Source organism: Hyla sarda, chromosome 11 (genome assembly GCF_029499605.1).
Source record: "Hyla sarda isolate aHylSar1 chromosome 11, aHylSar1.hap1, whole genome shotgun sequence".
Taxonomy (NCBI): Eukaryota; Metazoa; Chordata; class Amphibia; order Anura; family Hylidae; genus Hyla; species Hyla sarda.
Genome location: NC_079199.1, coordinates 78,076,618 through 78,091,197, shown reverse-complemented (window position 1 = coordinate 78,091,197; position 14,580 = coordinate 78,076,618). Strand labels below are relative to the sequence as shown.

General features: G+C 50.8%; 1 protein-coding gene, 1 non-coding gene and 2 pseudogenes across 4 annotated transcripts in view; 1 reads left to right on the top strand and 3 right to left on the bottom strand.

Annotated features, from left to right (window-relative positions):
- The window catches only part of LOC130295874 (uncharacterized), a 464,016-nt gene that overhangs the window by 149,995 nt on the left and 299,441 nt on the right, over positions 1-14,580 (top strand). The window lies entirely within an intron of this gene.
- LOC130296015 (U2 spliceosomal RNA) lies at positions 5,683-5,870 on the bottom strand. Its single transcript, XR_008849107.1, has one exon. It is a non-coding gene; the product is annotated as a U2 spliceosomal RNA (small nuclear RNA).
- Positions 11,539-11,684, bottom strand: LOC130296085 (U2 spliceosomal RNA; annotated as a pseudogene).
- Positions 13,594-13,772, bottom strand: LOC130296154 (U2 spliceosomal RNA; annotated as a pseudogene).

Sequence of the window (14,580 nt, the reverse complement as noted above, 5' to 3'; positions counted from 1 at the left end):
CTCTCCCCCTGGCTATTGGCGCTGGCAATGGGACAGCGGCACCGATAGCCAGGGGGAGAGAAGGGGCAGCAGCGCCGATAGTAGGGGGAGAGAAGCGGCGGTAGCAGGGCTCTAGACCCCAGGAAAGGCAGGGGGAGAGAAGCAGGCAGCGATATTTGGGTAAAATCTTCTTTTTATTCAAATATCCTTGGTAAAATGAGGGTGCGTGTTATAGGCCGGTGCGTTGTACACCCCGATAAATACGGTAATGTTCCCTTATGCTGCTACCCTTTTATAATCCATAATTTTTGGGCCAGGTAGTCTAATTACTTGGCGACATAATATTAATATGAGTGCATGGTTTGGGAAAATAGATGCAGAAGGACAAATGGATGAAAGGATGGCCGAATCTGGCAACTTTACTGTTTGCTTTTTTTCAATGCAAAGGAGGAGCGTATAATTATTAAAAAGGGTATTTTTGGAGATGGACAGGCAGGCTGTAGGGGAGGAGGTAGACCTGTATTTCGAACTTAAAAACTCAAATGGGTTTTTGGGTTCAAAATGTTTTTTTTTTCCCTTATGCTGCTATCCTTTTATAATCCATAATTTTGGGGCCAGGTTGTCCGATAACTTGGCAAAGTGAAAACAGTATGAGTGTATGATGGTTTGGGAACATAGGTGTAGAAGCACAAATCGATGAAAGGATAGCAGCATATGGCAACTTAACTGTTTGTTTTTCCAAAGCAAATGAAGAGTGCATAATTATTAAAAAAGGGTATTTTTGGAGATGGACAGGCAGGCTGTAGGGGAGGAGGTAGGCCTGTATTTTGAACTTAAAAACTCAAATGGGTTTTTGGGTTCAAAATGTGTATTTTTCCCTTATGCTGCTATCCTTTTATAATCCATAATTTGGGGCCAGGTTGTCCGATAACTTGGCAAAGTGAAAACAGTATGAGTGTATGATGGTTTGGGAACATAGGTGTAGAAGCACAAATCGATGAAAGGATAGCAGCATATGGCAACTTAACTGTTTGTTTTTCCAAAGCAAATGAAGAGTGCATAATTATTAAAAAAGGGTATTTTTGGAGATGGACAGGCAGGCTGATGGGGAGGAGGTAGGCCTGTATTTTGAACTTAAAAACTCAAATGGGTTTTTGAGTTCAAAATGTGTATTTTTCCCTTATGCTGCTATCCTTTTATAATCCATAATTTTGTGGGCCTGGTAGTCCAATAACTTGGCAAAGTGAAAACAGTATGAGTGTATGATGGTTACCCCTGCTATCGGCGCTGCTGCCCCTTCTCTCCCCCTGGCTATCAGTGCCGTTGCCCCATTGCCGGCGCCAATAGCCAGGGGGAGAGAAACGGTGCCGGCAATGGGGCAGCGGCGTCGACAGACAGGGAGAAAGAAGGGGCAGCGGTACCCATTGCCGGCGCCGCTGCCCCGTTGCCTCCCCCATCCCCGGGTGTATAATAACCTGTTGCAGGGGTCGGGTCAGCGCTGCTTCAGGCCTCTGGTGTGCATTCCCTGCGTCGTTGCTATGCTTTGCATGGCGCGGCGCAATGACGAGAGACGTCACTCGTCATTGCGTCTCGCAACGCATAGCAATGATGCAGGGGATGCACACCGGAGGCCTGAAGCAGCGCGGACCCCACCCCGGCAACAGGTAATTATACAACTAGGGATGGGGGAGGCAACGGGGCAGCGGCGCTGCCCCTTATCCCTCCCTGGCTATCGGTGCCGTTGCCCCATTGCCTGCGCCGCTTCTCTCCCCCTGGCTATCGGCGCTGGCAATGGGACAGCGGCACCGATAGCCAGGGGGAGAGAAGGGACAGTGGCGCCGATAGCAGGGGGAGAGAAGCGGCGGTAGCAGGGCTCTAGACCCCAGTAAAGACAGGGGGAGAGAAGCAGGCAGCGACGGCCTCTCTCCCCCTGCTTTTCCTGGGGACTCTGTGGGGTGAGAAGCAGTGTATCGGGGTACACACATGCACACACACGCACCCTCATTTTATGAAGGATATTTGGGTAAAAAACTGTTTTTTACCCAAATATCCTTGGTAAAATGAGGGTGCATGTTATAAGCCGGTGCGTGGTACACCCCGATAAATACGGTAATTTTCCCTTATGCTGCTACCCTTTTATAATCCATAATTTTTGGGCCAGGTAGTCTAACTACTTGGCGACATAATAACAGTATGAGTGCATGGTTTGGGAAAATAGATGCAGAAGGACAAATGGATGAAAGGATGGCCGCATCTGGCAACTTTACTGTTTGCTTTTTTTCAATGCAAAGGAGGAGCGTATAATTATTAAAAAGGGTATTTTTGGAGATGGACAGGCAGGCTGTAGGGGAGGAGGTAGGCCTGTATTTTGAACTTAAAAACTCAAATGGGTTTTTGGGTTCAAAATGTGTATTTTTCACTAATGCTGCTATCCTTTTATAATCCATAATTTTTGGGCCAGGTAGTCTAATTACTTGGCGACATAATAACAGTATGAGTGCATGGTTTGGGAAAATAGATGCAGAAGGACAAATGGATGAAAGGATGGCTGCATCTGGTAACTTTACTGTTTGCTTTTTTTCATTGCAAAGGAGGAGCGTATAATTATTAAAAAGGGTATTTTTGGAGATGGACAGGCAGGCTGTAGGGGAGAAGGTAGAAAGAAAGAAGGGGCAGCGGCACCCATTGCCGGCGCCGCTGCCTCCCCCATCTCCGATTGTATAATTACCTGTTGCTGGGGTCGGGTCAGAGCTGCTTCAGGCCTCCGGTGTGCATCCCCTGCGTCGTTGCTATGCACTGCATGGCGAGGCGCAATGACGAGTGACGTCACTCGTCATTGCTTCTCGCAACGCATAGCAATGATGCAGGGGACGCACACCGGAGGCCTGAAGCAGTGCGAACCCGACCCCGGCAACGGGTAATTATACAACTATGGATGGGGTAGGCAACGGGGCAGCGGCGCCGGCAATGGGTGCCGCTGCCCCTTATCCCCCCCTGTCTATCGGTGCCGTTGCCCCATTGCCGGCGCCGCTTCTCTCCCCCTGGCTATCGGCGCTGGCAATGGGACAGCGGCACCGATAGCCAGGGGGGGAGAAGGGGCAGCGGCGCCGATAGCAGGGGGAGAGAAGCGGCGATAGCAGGGCTCTAGACCCCAGGAAAGGCAGGAGAAGAGAAGCAGGCAGCGACGGCCTCTCTCCCCCTGCCTTTTCTGGGGGCTCTGTGGGGTGAGAAGCAGTGTATCGGGGTATACACATGCACACACACGCTCCCTCATTTTATGAAGGATATTTGGGTAAAAAACTTTTTTTACCCAAATATCCTTGGTAAAATGAGGGTGCGTGTTATAGGCCGATGTGTGGTACACCCCGATAAATACGGCAATTTTTCCTTATGCTGCTACCCTTTTACAATCCATAATTTTTGGGCCAGGTAGTCTAATTACTTGGCGACATAATAACAGTATGAGTGCATGGTTTGGGAAAATAGATGCAGAAGGACAAATGGATGAAAGGATGGCCGCATCTGGCAACTTTACTGTTTGCTTTTTTTCAATGCAAAGGAGGAGCTATGCGCTGCATGGCGAGGCGCAATGACGAGTGACGTCACTCGTCATTGCGTCTCGCAACGCATAGCAATGATGCAGGGGACGCACACCGGAGGCCTGAAGCAGCGCGGACCCGACAACGTCAACAGGTAATTATACAACTAGAGATGGGGGAGGCAACGGGGCAGCGGCGCCGACAATGGGTGCCACTGCCCCTTATCTCCCCCTGGCTATTGGTGCCGCTGCCCCATTGCCGGCGCCGCTTCTCTCCCCCGGGCTATCGGCGCTGGCAATGGGACAGCGGCACCGATAGCCAGGGGGAGAGAAGGGGCAGCGGCGTCGATAGCAGGGGGAGAGAAGCGGCGATAGCAGGGCTCTAGACCCCAGGAAAGGCAGGGGGAGAGAAGCAGGCAGCGACGGCCTCTCTCCCCCTGCCTTTCCTGGGGGCTCTGTGGGGTGAGAAGCAGTTTATCGGGGTATACACATGCACACACACGCACCCTTATTTTATGAAGGATATTTTGGTAAGAAACTTTTTTTACCCAAATACCCTTTTAAAATGAGGGTGCGTGTTATAGGCCGGTGCGTTGTACACCCCGATAAATACGGTAATGTTCCCTTATGCTGCTACCCTTTTATAATCCATAATTTTTGGGCCAGGTAGTCTAATTACTTGGCGACATAATATTAGTATGAGTGCAAGGTTTGGGAAAATAGATGCAGAAGGACAAATGGATGAAAGGATAGCCGCATCTGGCAACTTTACTGTTTGCTTTTTTTCAATGCAAAGGAGGAGCGTATAATTATTAAAAAGGGTATTTATGGAGATGGACAGGCAGGCTGTAGGGGAGGAGGTAGGCCTGTATAGATGGATGCAACAATCTCCTGTTGCTTCTATGAAGGCCATAATAGACGACATCACCAACCAGCTCCATAGTCACATACACAGCAAAGGTGAGATGTTGTTTACACCTAGTGATGTCAGTGGTATTGAGTGACATCACAGCACAGTGCTAAGGCTCCTGGGCCTGGACACAGCAGCGGCTGCAATATCTCAACGGAGAATACGTTTATATATATGTGTGTGTGTGTGCGTATATATATATATATATATATATATATATATATATATATATTTCTCCGCCGAAATCACTTTTAAACCCATTTCCACCTTTTTTTTCCCTTCTCTTCCTCTTACTTTTTTTTCATGTTTTTTCACGTTTTTCTCCTTTTCGCCTCTTTTCTCGGCGTATTATTCTTCTTTTTCTTCTTTTTTTTCGTCTAATGCATACCCTATCAGTGCAGCAATGCTTATTCAATACCACCAGCAGATGGAGACACTGGGGGATAATTTTCTAAGGATTTATACTGATTTTTCCTGTCTGAATTTGTCGCACAGAAAGTTGCAGGCCAAATATGTGTGACATTTTTGCGACTTTAGCTTCTAGAGCATTTTTACAACATTATACATAGGTGCTGAATACATAAAAAGCGACTGTTCAGCGACAGACAAGTCGCATCGGCTGAAAGTAGGCCAGAATGTCAGTCCATGTTGGAGCAGGTTTAGATACAGTCTAAAGCATAGATCTCAAAGTCTGTGCACAGAATTTAGCAAGGGCCTCGCACCTTCTGATGCATTAGGTAGGTGCACAATAGCATAGCCTAACCCTCTGTACTTTGGTCTATATTGATGCGGGACATAGACAGCCAGCTGATGACCAATCCATTAGTGCAATGGATGGCTGGAAGCATTTGTCTTTGCCTTTGCAATACCACAGAAGCAATGCATGGTCAATGTACAGCAATGACACACCTGTGTGAACAGCCAGGAGACCCCCCATGTTATGTCAATTAGGAACATTCAGCACCCACCCGCTATAAGGCAGCTGCCTATCATGTCATGCCCTACCTGCACAGGTGTGCTGGCTGCTCAGATGATCCAATTAAGGAGGCCATTTGGTCAGCAGCAGCAGAAGTCCTGTGCCTGGACGCTCCAACAGCGGCCAGACACAAGCAGAAGCAGAAGCAGCAGCAGCAGCAGCAGCTCCACCTTTTGTCTTTTGGCTGCAGCAGCAGCAAGGCCCACAGGGCTGGCTAGCTGGCTAGCCAGCAAGCAGGTAGCAATGAAAGTAGGAATCTTTCTTTTTAACCCTGTAAGGGGGTGGTGCACTGTACCCGAAGATACTGCCATATCGGGTCAATGCATAGGGCGACGGAAGCAAGCTTCGAAATCGGCCCCCGTTCTCAAAAATCCATTTAATATATGGTCCCCAGATAGGGGACGTATCAGATATTAAACTGATAAGAACAGATTTTATTTTTTATTTTTTTTTATTGAAAGAGCTTTATTTTCCGTTCAGTCATTACAAGTCGTACAATAAATTACAGTCACACAAAGCATGATAGTACAATACACAGCAAAGGTTCCCTAAGCTATACATCGCACACCATGCTACTCTAACATTCAGCTCAATCCTGCAATAGAAAGGCACAAGAGATCAAACAAAAACCAAATAATACAATCTGTGATCGGGGTAGGGGTGTGGGCGACTATGTGGGGGTAGGGAGGGGGCGGATCACAGGGCCAAACTGTTGGGCTGTATCTTCAGGGAGACATGGGAGAATTAGAGGGGTCTTCACTCCTCTTCTTCCTCATCAACGGCCGAGCTGTCCAAGATGGAATAGTCTCTAAGCAGGTTCTTGATGAACCTGCGGCAGTCCCGGACGGACATGTTTTCCCTGTTGATCACGAGGCGGTTCCTGGCAAGCCACACTGCGTCCTTAAAACAGTTAATAAGGCGCCAGGCCTCCTGGATGGCCTCCACGTCGTGGGTCCCAGGGAACAGGCCGTAAAGCACCGAATGGTACGATAGGCAGCTCCTGGGCACTGAGTCTCTGAGTTCATGTTCTAGGGCGTCCAACAGACCCTGTGCAAAGGGGCACTGCCAAAACACATGGAAAGATGTTTCCTCCACATAGGGGCAACGGGGGCAGTACCGGGTCTTGCACAGGTTGCGGGCATGCATGAATGACCTGAGAGAGAGACCTCCCATGACGGCCATCCACGACAAGTCCTTGTGTCCATTGGTAAGCCGCTTTGAGGCCACATTGTTCCAAACTGTCTCTGCAGTGGCTGCGGGGAGTCCCGGAACCAGCTCGGTCAAGTCCTTAGCTCGGATGAGCTTGTGGATTGTCTTCGGCTTCCATAGGTCGGGTTTCAGTCCTTCCAGCTGGTGCTCCCTCACAAACCGGACAACATCCCCATAGAACCAGGGAGTGTTCCAGTTGTAAGGGATGGAGCTGTCCCACTTGTCCCAGCCCAGCTGTCTCCAGAGGGGCATGAGAAGCAAGCGAGACATGGACCTGCCCGCTGAGCCAGTCTTTTCAACAAGAGTCCGCTGCACCGTGACACATGCAAAGGAGGCCCTCAGCAGAGCGGGGATGTCGGGTATTCCCTTCCCACCCTTGCGGGGTTCCTTGTACATCACGGTCCTCTTGACTCTGTCCATTTTGCCCCAGACGAAGCCAAACACTGTCCGGGTGATGGCCTTGCAAACGGTGGTATGGGGAGGCCAGGCCTGTGCGGTATATTGGAGCACAGGCAAAACTTCACTCCGCAGGACAAGTGCCTTGCCTTCCATCGTGAGCTTTCTGGAGCTCCACAGTCCGATCTTCGAGTTTATCCTTCCTAGTCGGTCTTGCCAAGACTTAAGGGCCGCTCCTTCCTTCCCGAACCAGACTCCAAGAATTTGAATGAAGTCCGGCTTAACAGTAAAGGGGAAGGGGGCGGAAGAAGCCAGGTGCCATTCCCCGAAGAGCATGGCCTCCGACTTCCCGCAGTTGACTTTTGCCCCCGAAGCTCTGCCGAAGTCCTCGCAGGTCTGGACGAGTGCAGTCACCGAACGCTGGTCAGCGCAGAAGACGATCACGTCGTCCATGTAGAGCGAGCACTTGACCTCGTGGCGATCTGGTCCTGGTGCGGTGATCCCTCTGATCTCTCCATTCTGCCGGATAGTCTCAGCGAAGAGCTCTATAACACAAACAAAAAGGAGAGGTGAAAGAGGGCAGCCTTGTCTAACCCCTGAAAGAATAGAAAAGGGGTCAGTCTTCCAGCCGTTCACCAACACCGTGCTGTAAATGTCAAAATACATAACGTTAACAAAAGAGCAAAACATCTTCCCCAGACCCAGCCTGCGCAAAACCCTGTCCATGAATGCGTGGGAGACACGGTCGAACGCCTTCTCCTGATCTAAGCTGACCAGGGCGGCGTGGCCCCCGCGGTCCTGGATGTAATGGACCGTGTCTCTCACAAGGGCAAGGCTGTCAGCAATCCTGCGGCCAGGAATGCTGCAGGTCTGGTCCGGATGGACGATCTGCCCCATGACAGGTTTCAGCCTGTTGGCCAGCACCTTGGCGAGGATCTTGTAGTCCACGTTCAGGAGAGAGATGGGACGCCAGTTTTTCAGGTCACATCTCTCCCCCTTCCGCTTATACAAGATCGTGATCATCCCTTCCCTCAACGACTGAGGCATTCTGCCCCCCACCACCATCTCCTCGTACGCCTCCAACAGGTCCGGACAGATCAGGTCACCCAGCGCTACGTAGAGCTCGGCCGGGAGACCGTCACTGCCCGGGGTCCTGCCGGGCTTAAAGGATTTGGTGGCAGAGAGCAGCTCCCCCACCGTCAAGGGATCGTCCATAGCAGCCGCACCTGCGGGATCAACAACGTTAGTGACACCTGACAGGAACCTCTCGGCGGCTTCGGGGTCGGATGACTTGGGGGCGTAGAGGTTGCTGTAGAAGTCGTGGACGACCCCCATCACTTCCTCCTTGCCGCTCCTCATGTGTCCGGTCTCATCTCGTAGCTCAGTCAGGGGCGTGTGGCCGGCATGGAGCTTCCTGAAAAAGAAAGAGTTACATTTCTCACCCTTCTCCAGGTTCTCCACCTTGGAACGAAAGACGATTCGCTTGGATTCCTCCTCAAAGTGCCTTTTCAAGCTCTTTTTGGTCTCCTCCAGCTCCTCCCTGACGTCCCAGCCACACTGGAGCAGGTCCTGCAGGGACCGCAGCTCGCGCTGCAGTTTCCTGAAGTCCCACTTCTTCGCACACGCCTGTTGTCTGCCTTTTGCCTGAAAGAAACAACGGAATTCGACTTTAACATATTCCCACCAATCGCTGATGCACTTGAACAGACATTTGTCATTTCGCCATACAAGGTACGCATCCCTAAGTTCCTCCATGACCTCCCTCTGCTCCAACAGGGCACAATTCAACTTCCAGGAGCCTGGGCCAGGTGGGAATCCATGGCCCAGAGTCCCCCGGAATCGAATGGCCCTGTGGTCAGAGAGGAAGCAGGGGACCATAGAGTACGACACCTTTCTGACTGCTCTCGAAGTGAAGATGAAGTCTATCCGAGAACGGAGCGAGCCATCGGGGCAGCTCCACGTATAGTTTACGGAGCCGTTCCCGATGGACCCGACAACGTCCTGCAAGGATGCCTCTGTCACCATCTCAATCAGCAGTTTAGACGTCACGTCCAGGTTGGCGGATGTGCCAGAACTGCGCCCATCCACCTCAATGGGGCAGTTGAAGTCACCACCCAACACTACTGCCCTAGTGGTGGCGAGTTCAGCCCGCAGGGCCTGGAGAACCTCCAGTCGGACATCCCTCTCAGGGGAGGCATACACGTTGATGAGCCGCACGGGCTCACCCGCCCAGGAACCGTCTGCGACAAGAAGTCTGCCACAGACAAGCTCCTGAACGGAATCAAGTGCAAAGTTACCTCCCCTGATCAGGATGGCCACCCCCGCAGATCTATTGTCGCCCCCACCAGACCAGTAGGAAGGGCCGTGAGGCCACTGCCTGGCCAGATGGTTGTAAGACCTAGAAGCAGACAAAGCACATTCCTGCAACATGTAAACATCACACCTCTGGGAATCTAAGAACGTAAGAACAGTCTGAAATCTAAACCAAGCTCTAATACTCCTCACATTAATGCAGAAGATGTTGAGATCAGCCATGGGAATAAAAAGAGAGGTTAGTTCAGATACTAGTTACCACTCTGGTCGGACGGGTCCTCTTCTCTGGCGCCTGTCGGCTCCTGTGGCTTCTCGTAGCGCCCTTCCAAGAACTCGTCGTAGACCGTGTTGGACGGAGTGTCCAGGATTTTCTTGACCTCTGGGTCCTGCAGCAGCTCCTCCATCGATTGAGCTTGGACTGGCTCTGCTTGGACCTGCTCCACTTGGGCCTGCTCCATCACCTCCTCTCCTTCTGAAGCTTCAAGGCTCTCGCAGACCTGCTCCATCTCCTCCTCCTCATCTGAAGCTTGAGGGGTCTCGCAGGTCTCGATAATCTTTCTTTTGTGGGACTCTTCTGATGCGTTGTCCCTTCCTTTCCTCTTCCTCTGTATGGTACCTGGGGGAGGAATCACAGGAAAGTCCTCCGAAGGGCGGGCACCAGCAGCTGGAGGGGGGTTAGGTGCTGCTGGGCCATGAGAGAAAGGAGGCTGGGTGGGGCGGGGGGCAGGAGAGAGTGCCCGGGCAGGGGAGGACGGGGCAGGGGTGGGCCGGGCAGGGGAGGACGGGACAGGGGTGGGCCGGGCAGGGGAGGACGGGGCAGGGGAGGACGGGGCAGGGGTGGGCCGGGTTGGGGTACGGGGGGCAGGGGTGGGACGGGATGGGGCAGGAGGGGCAGGGGTGGGACAGGATGTGGCAGGAGTGGGACGGGATGGGGCAGGGGTGGGACAGGATGGGGCAGGGGTGGGACGGGATGAGGCAGGAGGGGCAGGGGATGGGGCGGGGGGGGGCAGGGGAGGGACGGGGCAGGGGTGGTGGCTTTCGCCTTCTTACCCTCCTTGGTCGGCTTGGCCATCCGTGGTGCTGGCTCCGGAGCTGGGGCTGGCTTCGGTGCTCTCGCTGCCACAGATGCCCATGTTCTCTCCCTCTGGGGGCAGTCCTTGTAGCTGTGGGCTGCCAGTCCGCAGAGGTTGCAGGTCTTGCTCTTGGGGCAGTCCTTGGTCGTGTGACCTGTCACACGGCAATACCTGCAGGCATCCTCCGTACAGTCCTTGCCCTCGTGGCCCATCTTGCCACATCTCCTGCAGGTCTGCGGCATGTCCGGGTAGAAGATAAGTCCTGTGGAGTTGCCCAAGGAAAATGTCGTTGGCAGGTGCTGTAGTCCGTCTGGAGAAGCAGGGTTCTTGTTGAGTCTGACGACCAGAGACCACTTGCAGGTCCAGTATCCGAGTGAGTTCAGGATGCGGGTGGGCTCCCTCACCACGGTGCAGAAGCGCTTCAGGAAGGTCGAGATGTCCGTGCCTGTTGTGTGTGGGTTCCGCATTGAGACCGTCACCCGCCTCTCCTCTCTTTGAATAAGGCAGTTGCCCACAAAGCGAGAGAAAGGGGATTCGGGACTCGCCGCTTTCACCGCCTCCCAGTATCTTCTACTATCTCCCAATGGTGGCAAAGGTGATGTAGAAGATTCCCGAAAAGAAGGTTGCTATTCCCAGGGTGTCAGCCGTGGGGAAGCCTTGATCCGCCAGCATCTTATTGCAGAACACGTCGTGGGACATGTCCGGCACCCTTCCGTCCACGGGCTTGAGCTTCAAGGCAACAGTCTGCCTCATCCAGGGCTCCAGGATTGGAGCTTCCAGGTTGGGAATTCTGCCGCCCTTCTGCTTTGCCATGGTGGAAGTTGAAGCTTGCTGTGGTTGGGGCTGGACCTCCAGGCCTTGCCCTGCAGCCTCCTGGGTGGACTTGCTGGTTGAGGCCATGGCTTCTTCCAGCAGGCTCTTTTCCGCTTCCTTGCTTGCTTGTGGAGAGAGGCTTCGCAAAGTCTTCTTTCCCGGGTGGGAGGAGCTATGCAGATCCGGTACCGGTGGGAGGAGCTATGCAAATCCTTCTCCAGAGGCAGCGAGTTTCTTCGAAAAGATTCTGTGCAGTCTTCAAGATCTTCTCCTTCTTCAGATGTTCCGAGGCAGGCAGGAGACAATCTTCAGGTGGTATGCTCTAGAGGAATGCGGTTCTAGTAAGAACGGAAAGTACTGCAATCGTACTACGCAAAATCTCTACCACAATGCTTGGAGATCTTCAGACCGTAGCGATCATGGTATCTCCCCTGCCAGGTACTACACTTGATCTTAGCCAAAAGGCCGAGAAGCGATAACCGTGAAAGGGGCGGGCCCAACAAGGTCCCCTTCATGGGCACTATCACTGCTTGCTGGAAGGGAGGCTGCCAGACAATTTCCCATGCACACTCTGGGCTGGGGGGCAGTCAACCACCAGTACACACAGCAGAACCTAAACCCATACCATTATTGCTAAGCAGCAAGACAGGGGCCCATTGCACTCCCACGGGGCCTTTTTAAATGCAATCCATAACCCGGATTTGCCAGGAACCCTTCTTACTCCTCCTACTTGCATGTGACACTGGGCTTAGGATCTGCATAGGAAACACACACACAAGCACACACCTACCTTTGTTGCCTGCAGATGCCTCCTTGGCTGTCCCCAAACGGTATCAAACCAACACCCACGGGAAGCTGTAAGCATAGAGGACATGCCTGCACCCTATTGGACTTACTTGTGTGGGTTAAATCCGGGTTATTTGACAACCTATGGCGGTGATGGTTCTGCTCAGGCAGAGCAGTGCTGATGCTCCTCATAAAGCTGTCGCTGCTGTGAAGGTTCTAGGCGACATCACAATCCCTATGGTTACATACACAACAAAGCTGGGTTGTTGTTGTTTACACTCTGCAAGGCCCGTGGAAGTGAGTGACATCATAGCACTGTAGTTCTAAGGGTTCTAGATGGATGCAACAATCTCCTGTTGCTTCTATGAAGGCCATAATAGACGACATCACCAACCAGCTCCATAGTCACATACACAGCAAAGGTGAGATGTTGTTTACACCTAGTGATGTCAGTGGTATTGAGTGACATCACAGCACAGTGCTAAGGCTCCTGGGCCTGGACACAGCAGCGGCTGCAATATCTCAACGGAGAATACGTTTATATATATATGTGTGTGTGTGTGTGTGCGTATATATATATATATATATATATATATATTTCTCCGCCGAAATCACTTTTAAACCCATTTCCACCTTTTTTTCCCTTCTCTTCCTCTTACTTTTTTTTTAACGTTTTTTCACGTTTTTCTCCTTTTCGCCTCTTTCCTCGGCGTATTATTCTTCTTTTTCTTCTTTTTATTCGTCTAATGCATACCCTATCAGTGCAGCAATGTTTATTCAATGCCACCAGCAGATGGAGACACTGGGGGATAATTTTCTAAGGATTTATACTGATTTTTCCTGTCTGAATTTGTCGCACAGAAAGTTGCAGGCCAAATATGTGTGACATTTCTGCGACTTTAGCTCCTAGAGCATTTTTACAACATTATACATAGGTGCTGAATACATAAAAAGCGCCTGTTCAGCGACAGACAAGTCGCATCGGCTGAAAGTAGGCCAGAATGTCAGTCCATGTTGGAGCAGGTTTAGATACAGTCTAAAGCATAGATCTCAAAGTCTGTGCACAGAATTTAGCAAGGGCCTCGCACCTTCTAATGCATTAGGTAGGTGCACAATAGCATAGCCTAACCCTCTGTACTTTGGTCTATATTGATGCGGGACATAGACAGCCAGCTGATGACCAATCCATTTGTGCAATGGATGGCTGGAAGCATTTGTCTTTGCCTTTGCAATACCACAGAAGCAATGCATGGTCAATGTACAGCAATGACACACCTGTGTGAACAGCCAGGAGACCCCCCATGTTATGTCAATTAGGAACATTCAGCACCCACCCGCTATAAGGCAGCTACCTATCATGTCATGCCCTACCTGCACAGGTGTGCTGGCTGCTCAGATGATCCAATTAAGGAGGCCATTTAGTCAGCAGCAGCAGAAGTCCTGTGCCTGGACGCTCCAACAGCGGCCAGACACAAGCAGCAGCAGCACCACCTTTTGTTTTTTGGCTGCAGCAGCAGCAAGGCCCACAGGGCTGGCTAGCTGGCTAGCCAGCAAGCAGGTAGCAATGAAAGTAGGAATCTTTCTTTTTAACCCTGTAAGGGGGTGGTGCACTGTACCCGAAGATACTGCCATATCGGGTCAATGCATAGGGCGACGGAAGCAAGCTTCGAAATCGGCCCCCATTCTCAAACATCCATTTAATATATGGTCCCCAGATAGGGGACGTATCAGATATTAAACTGATAAGAACAGATTTTTTTTTTTAACTTGAGGAGCATCAGCACTGCTCTGCCTGAGCAGAACCATCACCGCCATAGGTTATCAAATAACCCGGATTTAACCCACACAAGTAAGTCCAATAGGGTGCAGGCATGTCCTCTATGCTTACAGCTTCCCGTGGGTGTTGGTTTGATACCGTTTGGGGACAGCCAAGGAGGCATCTGCAGGCAACAAAGGGGTATCTTTTTATTTAGAATTCATAAAATTTTACAAAGTGCATTACGATTTTTAAATATAATTTTTTCAATAAAAACAAATTTTGATAATAAAATCACATATAACAATAAAAGTTCACATAAATACAATCATAATACACTTAAAATGGGCACTTGGTGGCTTTACAAAAGGGCGTTCCATTCATTAAAATACCATTTTCTAGCTAATAAAGGATAATATTTCTTGTCTAATAAAAAGTACTGGTACATATCACTACTACAAAGAGCTAAAACATCATTCACAGATAAAATCTCATGTTTAAAAAGTAAAATGTTTCTGGCATTCCATAGAGCTGCTTTAACATAGTTTATGATCTTCCATGCCATTATCTCTTGAGTCCGTATTGGGCATTCCAGACATCCATAAAAAACAGCTGCAGAGTTTAAGTCCTTTATTTCTGTTATCTTCTTCACCAGAGGGAGTATTTTAGTCCATATCCTTTTTGCATAAAAACAAGTCCAGAAAAAGTGGTACACGGTCTCGGGTTCCTGGCAGCCCTCCCTCGGGCATACTGCAGTGTTGGCCATCCTTCTTCGGTGCTGGAATGCCCGGCATGGAAGACACTCGTGTATGCAGCTCCAGGCCAGATCTT